Below are 13,182 nucleotides of genomic sequence, written 5' to 3'. Positions count from 1 at the left end.
GTAGAAAAGCAGCCATTATTATTGTTAACTTAAATCACTAGCTGTAGATCATGGGATCAGAAATCATTGCATCATGTTCATGAAGATCTTAGTAAGAGTTAGTTTATCATTGACAGTAAATCAGGGGAGAGCGCGAACGCAGTCCCCCACTACCAGAAATTATGCAGTCGAGATTCCCACATTTGGGGAATTCGCAGGGGTCAGCACAACCTAAAGTGCAATGGCTGAGCCTCGCCCTGGGTGAACCACCTTCTTGATCATGGTATCTCCCCTGCCAGGTAAGTATGAGTTGTACACGCCTGCAGTACTGCAGTGACTCGTGAGCACAGCACACACACTGGTGGAGAAGACATCATCACATGCTGGAATATAATCAAGATGTGTTCCTGAACAAAGATTTAGTCCATGGGTGAGAAAAAGTTTAAAAAAAATAAAGACGTTTAAACACTAAACGAAGAAGAATGTGGGCATTACCCAGAATGCATTGCTGTGTCGTTAAAATAAGGAGGACTAAACATTCTCCACTTTTGCACTTAAATGGGACAAGATTGAAGAATTACTACATAAACACAACTGTGTGATACTGCAGTACAAACATGATTAATGTTAAAACAAAGAGTAACTGTAGAAGAAGAAGAATGTAAGCAGCTCCCCTCCCCCCTCTGTGAGACAACGTCTAAACCGCCATGTGGTCACAAAAACATCACTACTGCCCACTGTTGGTGGGAAATGGAACTACAACTAAAAAGCAACAGTAACCCATTGGATACAATAGCAGAGAGTGACAGATGAACATGCGAATAATTTGTTCCAACTCGTGAGCATGTGTTTGTTTTTAGATATAAATTTTACTGAACAGATTTGGATTATTGACACGACATCTATCTCAACAGTCTTTCAGCTGTGTTTCCACGGTTCTACATGTTCAAAGATTCAAGATTCAAAGCGTTTATTGTCATAGGTACTACGTACAATCAAATTCTTACTTTGTACCCCCAACAAAAGTGCACAGTAAAAAATAAACATATATATATATATATATATATACATACATATATAAATAACTATATATACATTTGAAAGAATAAAATCTAAAAACAGAGCAACAAAAGTAGAGGTAGTGCATGCCTCTCCTCAGGAAATACAGCCGCTGTTGTGCCTTTTTGACCAGCTGTGTGGTATTAAGTGTCCAGGTAAGATCCTCGCTGATGTGGACGCCCAGGTATTTGAAGCTGCTCTACCTCTCTACTTCAAGCTCTCGGATACATAGTGGCTGATGAGGCTTCCTCTTCTTCCTCATGTCCACTATGATCTCCTTCATCTTGTCGGTGTTGAGGGTGAGGTTGTTGTCCTCACACCATGCCACCAGACTGGCCACCTCCCTCCTGTAGGCCTCCTCCTCCTCGCCAGTGATGCATCCTATCACTGCTGTGTCATCTGCAAATTTAAGGATGATGTTGTCCTCGTGGGATGCGACACAGTCATGGGTGAACAGGGTGTAGAGGATGGGGCTGAGGACACATCCCTGTAGCACACCGGTGTTTATGGTGATGCTCAGTGAGGTCTTGTCTCCAATCCTGACCGACTGGGGTCGGCCTGTCAAGAAGTCCAAGAGCCAGTCACAGAGGGTTTGGTGCAGACCGAGTGCAGACAGTTTGTGGGGAATGACTGTGTTTATGGCGGAGCTTTAGTCAATAAAGAGCATCCTTACATAGGAGTCTTTATTCTCCAGGTGGAGGAGGGGATAATGGAGGGCCGCAGCAATGGCATCTGAGGTGGATCTGTTGGACCGGTAGGCATACAGTAGGGGGTCTAGTGTGTCTGGTATGTTGCTCTGAATGATGGCCAGCACTACTCGCTCAAAACACTTCGCTATGATCGGAGTGAGTGCTACTGGTCTGTAGTCATTCATGCGGGTGGCTGGGTTTTTCTTGGGGAGGGGGACGATGGTTGTGGTCTTGAAGCAGGTCCGAACAATGCTCTGGCTGAGGGAAAGGTTGTAGATGGAGGTGAGAACATCATCCAGCTCGTTTGCACACACTCTGATGGCCCTGCCAGGGATGTTGTCTGGTCCTGCTGCTTTACGGGGGTGGATTTTCCTCAGTGCCTTGTTTACCTGTTCTGGATATATAGTTGGTGGGGGAGTTGAGAGGGTCCAGGTATGTTTGTGTTGCCCCACTGTTCTATGGCCGGAGTCTTCAAAGACGGTATAGAAGGTGTTGCGGTCATCCACAAAACTGTCTATGGAGTTGATAGTGCTGGTGGTGGTCCTCTTATAATCAGTGATGTGCTGCAGGCCTTGCCACATCCGCCCGGAGTCTGCAGAGGAGTAGATGCTGCTCCTTATACTGCCTCTTGGCTGTTGTGATGGCCTTCCTCAGTCCGTACTTGGAAGCTTTGTACTCCGCTGCCTGACCTGAAAGCAAGAGAGCGGGCACGTAGCATGTGGCTTACTTGACTGTTGATCCAGGGCTTCTGGTTAGAGAACTTTGTGACCTTTATTGTGGGCACGATGTTCACCACACAACTGCTGGTGTAGCAGGTCACATAGTCCACATAGTCCTCAACACAGACAGAAGAGTCCTCCAGCGTAGCCGCATCCTTGAATATCTCCCAGTTAGTCCGTGCAAACCTCTCAAAACCCAACCCTAACGTCCCCGTCGTGAGAGGTGGACACAGGTAAAGCTGGCTAATAGGGCAATGGTAAAACTCATGGGCCAATCACCCGTGAAGTGGATAAACCCATCCACAAAGTCACCTGGATATCACCTGACCACATCACCGAAAACCAAATAGACCACATATGTATAAGCAGGAAGTTCAGGCATTCTCTCCTGGATGTACGAGTGAAGAGGGGGGCAGACGCTGGGACAGACCACCACCTACTGGCTGCAAAAATCCAACTCAAGCTAAAGCGCTGCAACAACCCCTCTGACAGCAGAACAAAATTCAACATACAGCTCTTCCAGGACATTGGAACAACTGAACTGTATCAAACCACCCTACAGAACAGGTTTCAAGCCCTGCAAGAACTCCAACAATCAGGGGAAGAGTACTGGAATAGCCTGAAAAACATATGGAAGGAAACATGCCTAGAAATGGCGGAGAAGAAGACAACGAAACACAAACCCTGGCTGTCAACAGAAACACTGAAAAGAATAGAAGAGAGAAGGGCAAAAAAGGACACACTAAACAAATGCAAAACCCGAGCAAGAAAGGCAGCAGCCCACAAAGACTATGACTTAGCAAACAAGAAGGTGAAGAAAAGTGCTAAATGTGACTAACATAATTGCATTGAGGCCTTGGCACAAGAAGCACAGAAAGCAGCAGGAAAAAACAACCTCAAGGATCTCTACATGACCACCAAGAAACTGGCCGGAAAGTTCAGACAGACGAACACACAAATCCGTGATAAACAGGGAAGACTCCTTACCACCAAGGAAGAACAACACCAAAGATGGACAGAGCATTTCAGGGAGCTGCTCAATAGACCATCCCCGGTCCAAGAGATAGAGATTCCACCAGCAGCACACATGCTTAACATCAACTGTGCCCCCCCAACAAGATCTGAGGTAAAGAAGGCCATCAAGGCACTACGATGTGGCAAAGCAGCAGGACCAGACGACATCCCAGTGGAGGCCCTTCAGGCTGATGTTGAAACCTCAACCAACATGCTGTACCAGCTGATCAAGGAAATATGGGAGGATGAATAGGAAGAAAATATACCAACAGACTGGAAGGGCGGGCTTATTGCGATCATTCCTAAGAAAGGAGACCTCAGGGATTGCAATAACTACAGAGGAATCATGTTGCTATCAACACCAGGCAAAGTGCTAAATCGCATCATCTTAGAGAGATTGCGAAAGGCGGTTGATGATGAACTGAGAGAAAACCGAGCTGGTTTCAGAAACGGAAGATCATTCAGTGACCAAATTGCTACCCTCAGAATCATCATCCTACAATCTATAGAATGGAACACACATGTTTATGTCAATTTCATCGACTTTGAAAAAGCATTTGACAGTGTAGACCGAAAGCTGCTATGGGATTTAATGGCACACTATGGAATCCCCCCCAAATACATGAACATCATCAAGAATACATACCAGGACATGCCAAGTGCTCCACCAGGGACAGGCACAAGAAACATTCACGGTGCTCACTGGGGTGAAACAGGGCTGCCTGCTTTCCCCTTTCCTTTTCCTCTTGTGCATTGACTGGACTATGAAGCAAGCTACCCACAATACAAATACTGGCATCCAATGGAGTCTGACAGAACAGCTAGAGAACCTCGACTTTGCGGATGACATTGCACTACTCTTACATAGCCACCAACAGATGAAAGAGAAATCCCAACTGCTAGAAACAACAGCCGCAGGACTGGGGCTTAAAATGAACGGAGGAAAAACCAAAATAATGCGGATAAACAACAAAAACATGAGTCCTATAACAATGGGGACCAGACACTGGAAGAGGCCGTCAAATTTACAAACCTGGGAAGAGTGATAGCAGTGGACGGTGGGACAGAGGAAGATGTGAAGTCAATAATAGGGAAAGCAAGAACAACATTCAACATATTAAATAAGATCTGGAAAACTAAGAACATCTCACTCAATACGAAGCTCAAAATATTCAACTCCAACGTCCGTACTGTTGTATGGATCAGAAACTTGGAGGACCACCAATGCCATCACCAATAAACTACAGACTTTCATCAACCACTGCCTAAGACGTATCCTCAGAATCTTCTGGCCAAATCGTATCAGTAACATCAACCTGTGGGAGCGAACCAAGCAAGAGCCAATAGAGCTGATACAGCTGATAAGGAGAAAGTGGAGCTGGATAGGTCACACACTAAGAAAAAGCAAAACGGCAATAACCAAACAGGCACTAACATGGAACCCACAAGGCAAACGGAGCAGAGGGAGGCCCAAAAACACCTTGAGGAGGAGCACAGAGCTAGATGTGAAAAAGAAGGGACTGACGTGGAAACAGCTGGAGAGGATGGCACAAGACAGACGGGGGTGGAAACTATTCATCACTGGCCTATGTTCCGAAATACAAAGGCCTAAGTCAAAGTAAGTCAGTCCGTGCAAAGCAGTCTTGCAGGGTGCTCTCTGTGTCTGGACTCCACAGTTTAATTTTTGTGACAGGATTTGTCCGTTTCAATAATTGTTTGTAGGCTGGGTACATAAACAAGGATATATGGTCTGAGTGTCCAAAGTGGGGGCGTGGTGCAGCCCTGTATGCACCCCGTATATTACTGTAGACATGGTCCAATGTGCTTTTATCACGGGTGGGAATTTTCACATGTTGGAAATATTTCGGAAAAACAGTCCGTAGGTTGCACTGATTGAAGTCACCAGCAGTGATGAAAACAGAATCAGGCTGAGCCGTTTATAAAGCGCTGATGACGTCATGGAGTTCCCCAAGTGCGGACACTGAGTTGGCTGGCGGGGGGATGTAAACAGCGACTAAAAACACTTGCTTCATCTAAGAGCTTAAACGTTTGACTACACATTCACAATCAACATTTCACTCTAGACTGATTCACTGGTTCGAGACAAGCTCCGATCAGAATTAGATACGACACTGGTTATTTAAAACATCTGTTTATCTGCCAATCACACCTTAAATCGTAGATCAAAGAACAAAGCAAGAAACACCCGGGAAAGGGGGGCTAAAAGACGGAAACCCCCACCGAGAACATTTGAATGATTAGATTACAAGAAAACAAATCAGGATGTCTCTCTACGGTGGATCGGGACACAGGGAACTTGAAAGGACCATTTGGCCGGAAAGGAAATTTTCCCTAAATATAGCGATGTTTCTACAGATCGGGGCCTTTTTTGTTTGAGCGGAATAAACAAAACTTCCTTCGAGCCGGATTTGAACCAGCGACCTAAGGATACCTGGCGTAACCACTACAGTCCTCCGCTCTACCAACTGAGCTATCGAAGGTGAAAATCAGTGTTAGAACTTTTGCCTTTTAGAGAAACAATTGTCCTCATATTTAACTAAGTGTCTGACTAGTGGTCACCAGCATGATTGACGCATGACAGTGCAAAACAGGAAGAAGTTTAGTAAAAAAGCAGCCATTATTATTGTTAACTTAAATCACTAGCTGTAGATCATGTCTGTCAGAAATCATGCTGATGAAGACTTTAATATAAGAGTTAGTTTATCATTGACAGTAAATCAGGGGAGAGCGCGAACGCAGTCCCCCACTACCAGAAATTATGCAGTCGAGATTCCCACATTTGGGGAATTCGCAGGGGTCAGCACAACCTAAAGTGCAATGGCTGAGCCTCGCCCTGGGTGAACCACCTTCTTGATCATGGTATCTCCCCTGCCAGGTAAGTATGAGTTGTACACGCCTGCAGTACTGCAGTGACTCGTGAGCACAACACACACACTGGTGGAGAAGACATCATCACATGCTGGAATATAATCAAGATGTGTTCCTGAACAAAGATTTAGTCCATGGGTGAGAAAAAGTTTAAAAAAAATAAAGACGTTTAAACACTAAACGAAGAAGAATGTGGGCATTACCCAGAATGCATTGCTGTGTCGTTAAAATAAGGAGGACTAAACATTCTCCACTTTTGCACTTAAATGGGACAAGATTGAAGAATTACTACATAAACACAACTGTGTGATACTGCAGTACAAACATGATTAATGTTAAAACAAAGAGTAACTGTAGAAGAAGAAGAATGTAAGCAGCTCCCCTCCCCCCTCTGTGAGACAACGTCTAAACCGCCATGTGGTCACAAAAACATCACTACTGCCCACTGTTGGTGGGAAATGGAACTACAACTAAAAAGCAACAGCAACCCATTGGATACAATAGCACAGAGTGACAGATGAACATGCGAACAATTTGTTCCAACTCGTGAGCATGTGTTTGTTTTTAGATATACTTTTTACTGAACAGATTTGGATTATTGACACGACATCTGTCTTTCAGCTGTGTTTCCACGGTTTTGTGTGTTCAAAGATTCAAAGCGTTTATTGTCATAGGTACTACGTACCATGAAATTCTTACTTTGTACCCCCAACAAAAGTGCACAGTAAAAAAAAAAATATATATATATATACACATACATACATACATAAATAACTATATATACATTTGAAAGAATAAAATCTAAATACAGAGCAACAATATTACAAGTAGTGCATGAGGTAGATGTGGTTTAACTGTTGAGGATTCTGATGGCGGTTGGAAAGAAAGAGTTTGTCAGTCTCATTGTTCTGCACTTCACACTCCTGTACCTGCGGCCTGAGGGCAGGAGTTTGAACAGTACGTGCTGGGGTTGCGTGAGATCTTTGAGGATGGAGGCAGCTCTACTGTGAACCCTGCGGTGGTATATGCTCTGCACGGAGGGCAGAGAAGTTCTTGTGATTCTCTCAGCTGTCTTCACCACTCTCTGCAGGCGTTTGCGGTCCGTTACAGTGTTGCTGCCGTGCCACACGGTGATGCAGCTGGTCAAGATGCTTTCAAGATGCAGCTGTAGAAGTCCTTGAGGAAATTGTTGACATTCCGAACTTTCTCTGCCTCCTCAGGAAATACAGCCGCTGTTGTGCCTTCTTGACCAGCTGTGTGGTATTAAGTGTCCAGGTAAGATCCTCGCTGATGTGGACGCCCAGGTATTTGAAGCTGCTCACCCTCTCTACTTCAAGCTCTCGGATACATAGTGGCTGATGAGGCTTCCTCTTCTTCCTCCTGTCCACTATGATCTCCTTCATCTTGTCGGTGTTGAGGGTGAGGTTGTTGTCCTCACACCATGCCACCAGACTGGCCACCTCCCTCCTGTAGGCCTCCTCCTCCTCGCCAGTGATGCATCCTATCACTGCTGTGTCATCTGCAAATTTAAGGATGATGTTGTCCTCGTGGGATGCGACACAGTCATGGGTGAACAGGGTGTAGAGGATGGGGCTGAGTACACATCCCTGTAGCACACCGGTGTTTATGGTGATGCTCAGTGAGGTCTTGTCTCCAATCCTGACCGACTGGGGTCGGCCTGTCAGGAAGTCCAAGAGCCAGTCACAGAGGGTTTGGTGCAGACCGAGTGCAGACAGTTTGTGGGGAATGACTGTGTTTAAGGCGGAGCTTTAGTCAATAAAGAGCATCCTTACATAGGAGTCTTTATTCTCCAGGTGGAGGAGGGGATAATGGAGGGCCGCAGCAATGGCATCTGAGGTGGATCTGTTGGACCGGTAGGCATACAGTAGGGGCTCTAGTGTGTCTGGTATGTTGCTCTGAATGATGGCCAGCACTACTCGCTCAAAAAACTTCGCTATGATCGGAGTGAGTGCTACTGGTCTGTAGTCATTCATGCGGGTGGCTGGGTTTTTCTTGGGGAGGGGGACGATGGTTGTGGTCTTGAAGCAGGTCCGAACAATGCTCTGGCTGAGGGAAAGGTTGTAGATGGAGGTGAGAACATCATCCAGCTCGTTTGCACACACTCTGGTGGCCCTGCCAGGGATGTTGTCTGGTCCTGCTGCTTTACGGGGGTGGATTTTCCTCAGTGCCTTGTTTACCTGTTCTGGAGATATAGTTGGTGGGGGGGTTGAGAGGGTCCAGGTATGTTTGTGTTGCCCCACTGTTCTGTGGCCGGAGTCTTCAAAGACGGTATAGAAGGTGTTGCGGTCATCCACAAAACTGTCTATGGAGTTGATAGTGCTGGTGGTGGTCCTCTTATAATCAGTGATGTGCTGCAGGCCTTGCCACATCCGCCCGGAGTCTGCAGAGGAGTAGATGCTGCTCCTTATACTGCCTCTTGGCTGTTGTGATGGCCTTCCTCAGTCCGTACTTGGAAGCTTTGTACTCCGCTGCCTGACCTGAAAGCAAGAGAGCGGGCACGTAGCATGTGGCTTACTTGACTGTTGATCCAGGGCTTCTGGTTAGAGAACTTTGTGACCTTTATTGTGGGCACGATGTTCACCACACAACTGCTGGTGTAGCAGGTCACATAGTCCACATAGTCCTCAACACAGACAGAAGAGTCCTCCAGCGTAGCCGCATCCTTGAATATCTCCCAGTTAGTCCGTGCAAACCTCTCAAAACCCAACCCTAACGTCCCCGTCGTGAGAGGTGGAAACAAGTAAAGCTGGCTAATAGGGCAATGGTAAAACTCATGGGCCAATCACCCTTGAAGTGGATAAACCCATCCACAAAGTCACCTGGATATCACCTGACCACATCACCGAAAACCAAATAGACCACATATGTATAAGCAGGAAGTTCAGGCATTCTCTCCTGGATGTACGAGTGAAGAGGGGGGCAGACGCTGGGACAGACCACCACCTACTGGCTGCAAAAATCCAACTCAAGCTAAAGCGCTGCAACAACCCCTCTGACAGCAGAACAAAATTCAACATACAGCTCTTCCAGGACATTGGAACAACTGAACTGTATCAAACCACCCTACAGAACAGGTTTCAAGCCCTGCAAGAACTCCAACAATCAGGGGAAGAGTACTGGAATAGCCTGAAAAACATATGGAAGGAAACATGCCTAGAAATGGTGGAGAAGAAGACAACGAAACACAAACCCTGGCTGTCAACAGAAACACTGAAAAGAATAGAAGAGAGAAGGGCAAAAAAGGACACACTAAACAAATGCAAAACCTGAGCAAGAAAGGCAGCAGCCCACAAAGACTATGACTTAGCAAACAAGAAGGTGAAGAAAAGTGCTAAATGTGACTAACATAATTGCATTGAGGCCTTGGCACAAGAAGCACAGAAAGCAGCAGGAAAAAACAACCTCAAGGATCTCTACATGACCACCAAGAAACTGGCCGGAAAGTTCAGACAGACGAACACACAAATCCGTGATAAACAGGGACGACTCCTTACCACCAAGGAAGAACAACACCAAAGATGGACAGAGCATTTCAGGGAGCTGCTCAATAGACCATCCCCGGTCCAAGAGATAGAGATTCCACCAGCAGCACACATGCTTAACATCAACTGTGCCCTCCCAACAAGATCTGAGGTAAAGAAGGCCATCAAGGCACTACGATGTGGCAAAGCAGCAGGACCAGACGACATCCCAGCGGAGGCCCTTCAGGCTGATGTTGAAACCTCAACCAACATGCTATACCAGCTGATCAAGGAAAAATGGGAGGATGAATAGGAAGAAAATATACCAACAGACTGGAAGGGCGGGCTTATTGCGATCATTCCTAAGAAAGGAGACCTCAGGGATTGCAATAACTACAGAGGAATCATGTTGCTATCAACACCAGGCAAAGTGCTAAATCGCATCATCTTAGAGAGATTGCGAAAGGCGGTTGATGATGAACTGAGAGAAAACCGAGCTGGTTTCAGAAACGGAAGATCATTCAGTGACCAAATTGCTACCCTCAGAATCATCATCCTACAATCTATAGAATGGAACACACCTGTTTATGTCAATTTCATCGACTTTGAAAAAGCATTTGACAGTGTAGACCGAAAGCTGCTATGGGATTTAATGGCACACTATGGAATCCCCCCCAAATACATAAACATCATCAAGAATACATACCAGGACATGCAATGCCAAGTGCCTCACCAGGGACAGGTACAAGAAACATTCACGGTGCTCACTGGGGTGAAACAGGGCTGCCTGCTTTCCCCTTTTCTTTTCCTCTTGTGCATTGACTGGACTATGAAGCAAGCTACCCACAATACAAATACTGGCATCCAATGGAGTCTGACAGAACAGCTAGAGGACCTCGACTTTGCGGATGACATTGCACTACTCTTACATAGCCACCAACAGATGAAAGAGAAATCCCAACTGCTAGAAACAACAGCCGCAGGACTGGGGCTTAAAATTAACGGAGGAAAAACCAAAATAATGCGGATAAACAACAAAAACATGAGTCCTATAACATTGGGGACCAGACACTGGAAGAGGCCGTAAAATTTACATACCTGGGAAGAGTGATAGCAGTGGACGGTGGGACAGAGTAAGATGTGAAGTCAATAATAGGGAAAGCAAGAACAACATTGAACATATTAAATAAGATCTGGAAAACTAAGAACATCTCACTCAATACGAAGCTCAAAATCTTCAACTCCAACGTCCGTACTGTTGTATGGATCAGAAACTTGGAGGACCACCAATGCCATCACCAATAAACTACAGACTTTCATCAACCACTGCCTTAGACGTATCCTCAGAATCTTCTGGCCAAATCGTATCAGTAACATCAACCTGTTGGAACGCACCAAGCAAGAGCCAATAGAGCTGATACAGCTGATAAGGAGAAAGTGGAGCTGGATAGGTCACACACTAAGAAAAAGCAAAACGGCAATAACCAAACAGGCACTAACATGGAACCCACAAGGCAAACGGAGCAGAAGGATGCCCAAAAACACCTTGAGGAGGAGCACAGAGCTAGATGTGAAAAAGAAGGGACTGACGTGGAAACAGCTGGAGAGGATGGCACAAGACAGACGGGGGTGGAAACTATTCATCACTGGCCTATGTTCCGAAATACAAAGGCCTAAGTCAAAGTAAGTCAGTCCGTGCAAAGCAGTCTTGCAGGGTGCTCTCCGTGTCTGGACTCCACAGTTTAATTTTTTTGACAGGATTTGTCCGTTTCAATAATTGTTTGTAGGCTGGGTACATAAACAAGGATATATGGTCTGAGTGTCCAAAGTGGGGGCGTGGTGCAGCCCTGTATGCACCCCGTATATTACTGTAGACATGGTCCAATGTGCTTTTATCACGGGTGGGAATTTTCACATGTTGGAAATATTTCGGAAAAACAGTCCGTAGGTTGCACTGATTGAAGTCACCAGCAGTGATGAAAACAGAATCAGGCTGAGCCGTTTATAAAGCGCTGATGACGTCATGGAGTTCCCCAAGTGCGGACACTGAGTTGGCTGGCGGGGGGATGTAAACAGCGACTAAAAACACTTGCTTCATCTAAGAGCTTAAACGTTTGACTACACATTCACAATCAACATTTCACTCCAGACTGATTCACTGGTTCGAGACAAGCTCGGATCAGAATTAGATTCGACACCGGTTATTTAAAACATCTGTTTATCTGCCAATCACACCTTAAATTGTAGATCAAAGAACAAAGCAAGAAACACCCGGGAAAGGGGGGCTTAAAGACGGAAACCCCCACCCGAGAACATTTAAATGATTAGATTACAAGAAGCAAATCAGGAAGTCTCTTTATGGGGGGTCGGGACACAGGGAACTTGAAAGGACCATTTGGCCGGAAAGGAAATTTTCCCTAAATATAGCGATGTTTCTACAGATCGGGGCCTTTTTTGTTTGAGCGGAATAAACAAAACTTCCCTCGAGCCGGATTTGAACCAGCGACCTAAGGATACCTGGCGTAACCACTACAGTCCTCCGCTCTACCAACTGAGCTAAAGCTATCGAAGGTGAAAATCAGTGTTAGAACTTTTGCCTTTTAGAGAAACAATTGTCCTCATATTTAACTAAGTGTCTGACTAGTGGTCACCAGCATGATGGACGCATGACAGTGCAAAACAGGAAGTAGTTTAGTAGAAAAGCAGCCATTATTACTGTTAACTTAAATCACTAGCTGTGATCATGTCAGTCACTATGGATTAGTGTTGTGTCGTTCGCGAACGATTCGTTCGAAGAACGAATCTTTTGAGTGAACGTACTGAACCGAATCACTTCATGAAGTGATTCATTCCTTTCTCAGTTCAGTTGAACTCACTCTGCCGCGATCGTGCCGGTGGGAGGATTCTATGATGATGATTATCATGATATGATGATGATGATTCTATGATGATGATTATCATGATATGATGATGATGATTCTATGATGATGATTATCATGATATGATGATGATGATTCTATGATGATGATTATCATGATATGATGATGATGATTCTATGATGATGATTATCATGATATGATGATGATTCTATGATTCTATGATGATGATTATCATGATATGATGATGATGATTCTATGATGATGATTATCATGATATGATGATGATGATTCTATGATGATGATTATCATGATATGATGATGATGATTCTATGATGATGATTATCATGATATGATGATGATGATTCTATGATGATGATTATCATGATATGATGATGATGATGATTCTATGATGATGATTATCATGATATGATGATGATGATTCTATGATGATGATTATCATGATATGATGATG

At 45.0% G+C, this 13,182-nt stretch overlaps 4 non-coding genes across 4 annotated transcripts; all 4 read right to left on the bottom strand.

Moving 5' to 3' along the window:
* Nucleotides 1-121: 121 nt before the first annotated feature.
* Nucleotides 122-286, bottom strand: LOC148067069 (U1 spliceosomal RNA). Its single transcript, XR_015713296.1, has one exon. It is a non-coding gene; the product is annotated as a U1 spliceosomal RNA (small nuclear RNA).
* Nucleotides 287-5,874: 5,588 nt separating this feature from the next.
* Nucleotides 5,875-5,961, bottom strand: trnay-gua (transfer RNA tyrosine (anticodon GUA)). Its single transcript is given in 2 exon segments — nucleotides 5,875-5,910; nucleotides 5,925-5,961. It is a non-coding gene; the product is annotated as a tRNA-Tyr (tRNA).
* A 238-nt stretch (nucleotides 5,962-6,199) lies between these two features.
* On the bottom strand, nucleotides 6,200-6,364 carry LOC148067067 (U1 spliceosomal RNA). The gene has a single exon (XR_015713286.1). It is a non-coding gene; the product is annotated as a U1 spliceosomal RNA (small nuclear RNA).
* A 5,946-nt stretch (nucleotides 6,365-12,310) lies between these two features.
* On the bottom strand, nucleotides 12,311-12,403 carry trnay-gua (transfer RNA tyrosine (anticodon GUA)). The gene is given in 2 exon segments: nucleotides 12,311-12,346; nucleotides 12,361-12,403. It is a non-coding gene; the product is annotated as a tRNA-Tyr (tRNA).
* Nucleotides 12,404-13,182: the final 779 nt, after the last annotated feature.

This window comes from Callionymus lyra, chromosome 13 (assembly GCF_982586985.1).
Source record: "Callionymus lyra chromosome 13, fCalLyr1.hap1.1, whole genome shotgun sequence".
NCBI lineage: Eukaryota > Metazoa > Chordata > Actinopteri > Syngnathiformes > Callionymidae > Callionymus > Callionymus lyra.
This window is presented reverse-complemented; position numbering and strand designations above follow the sequence as displayed.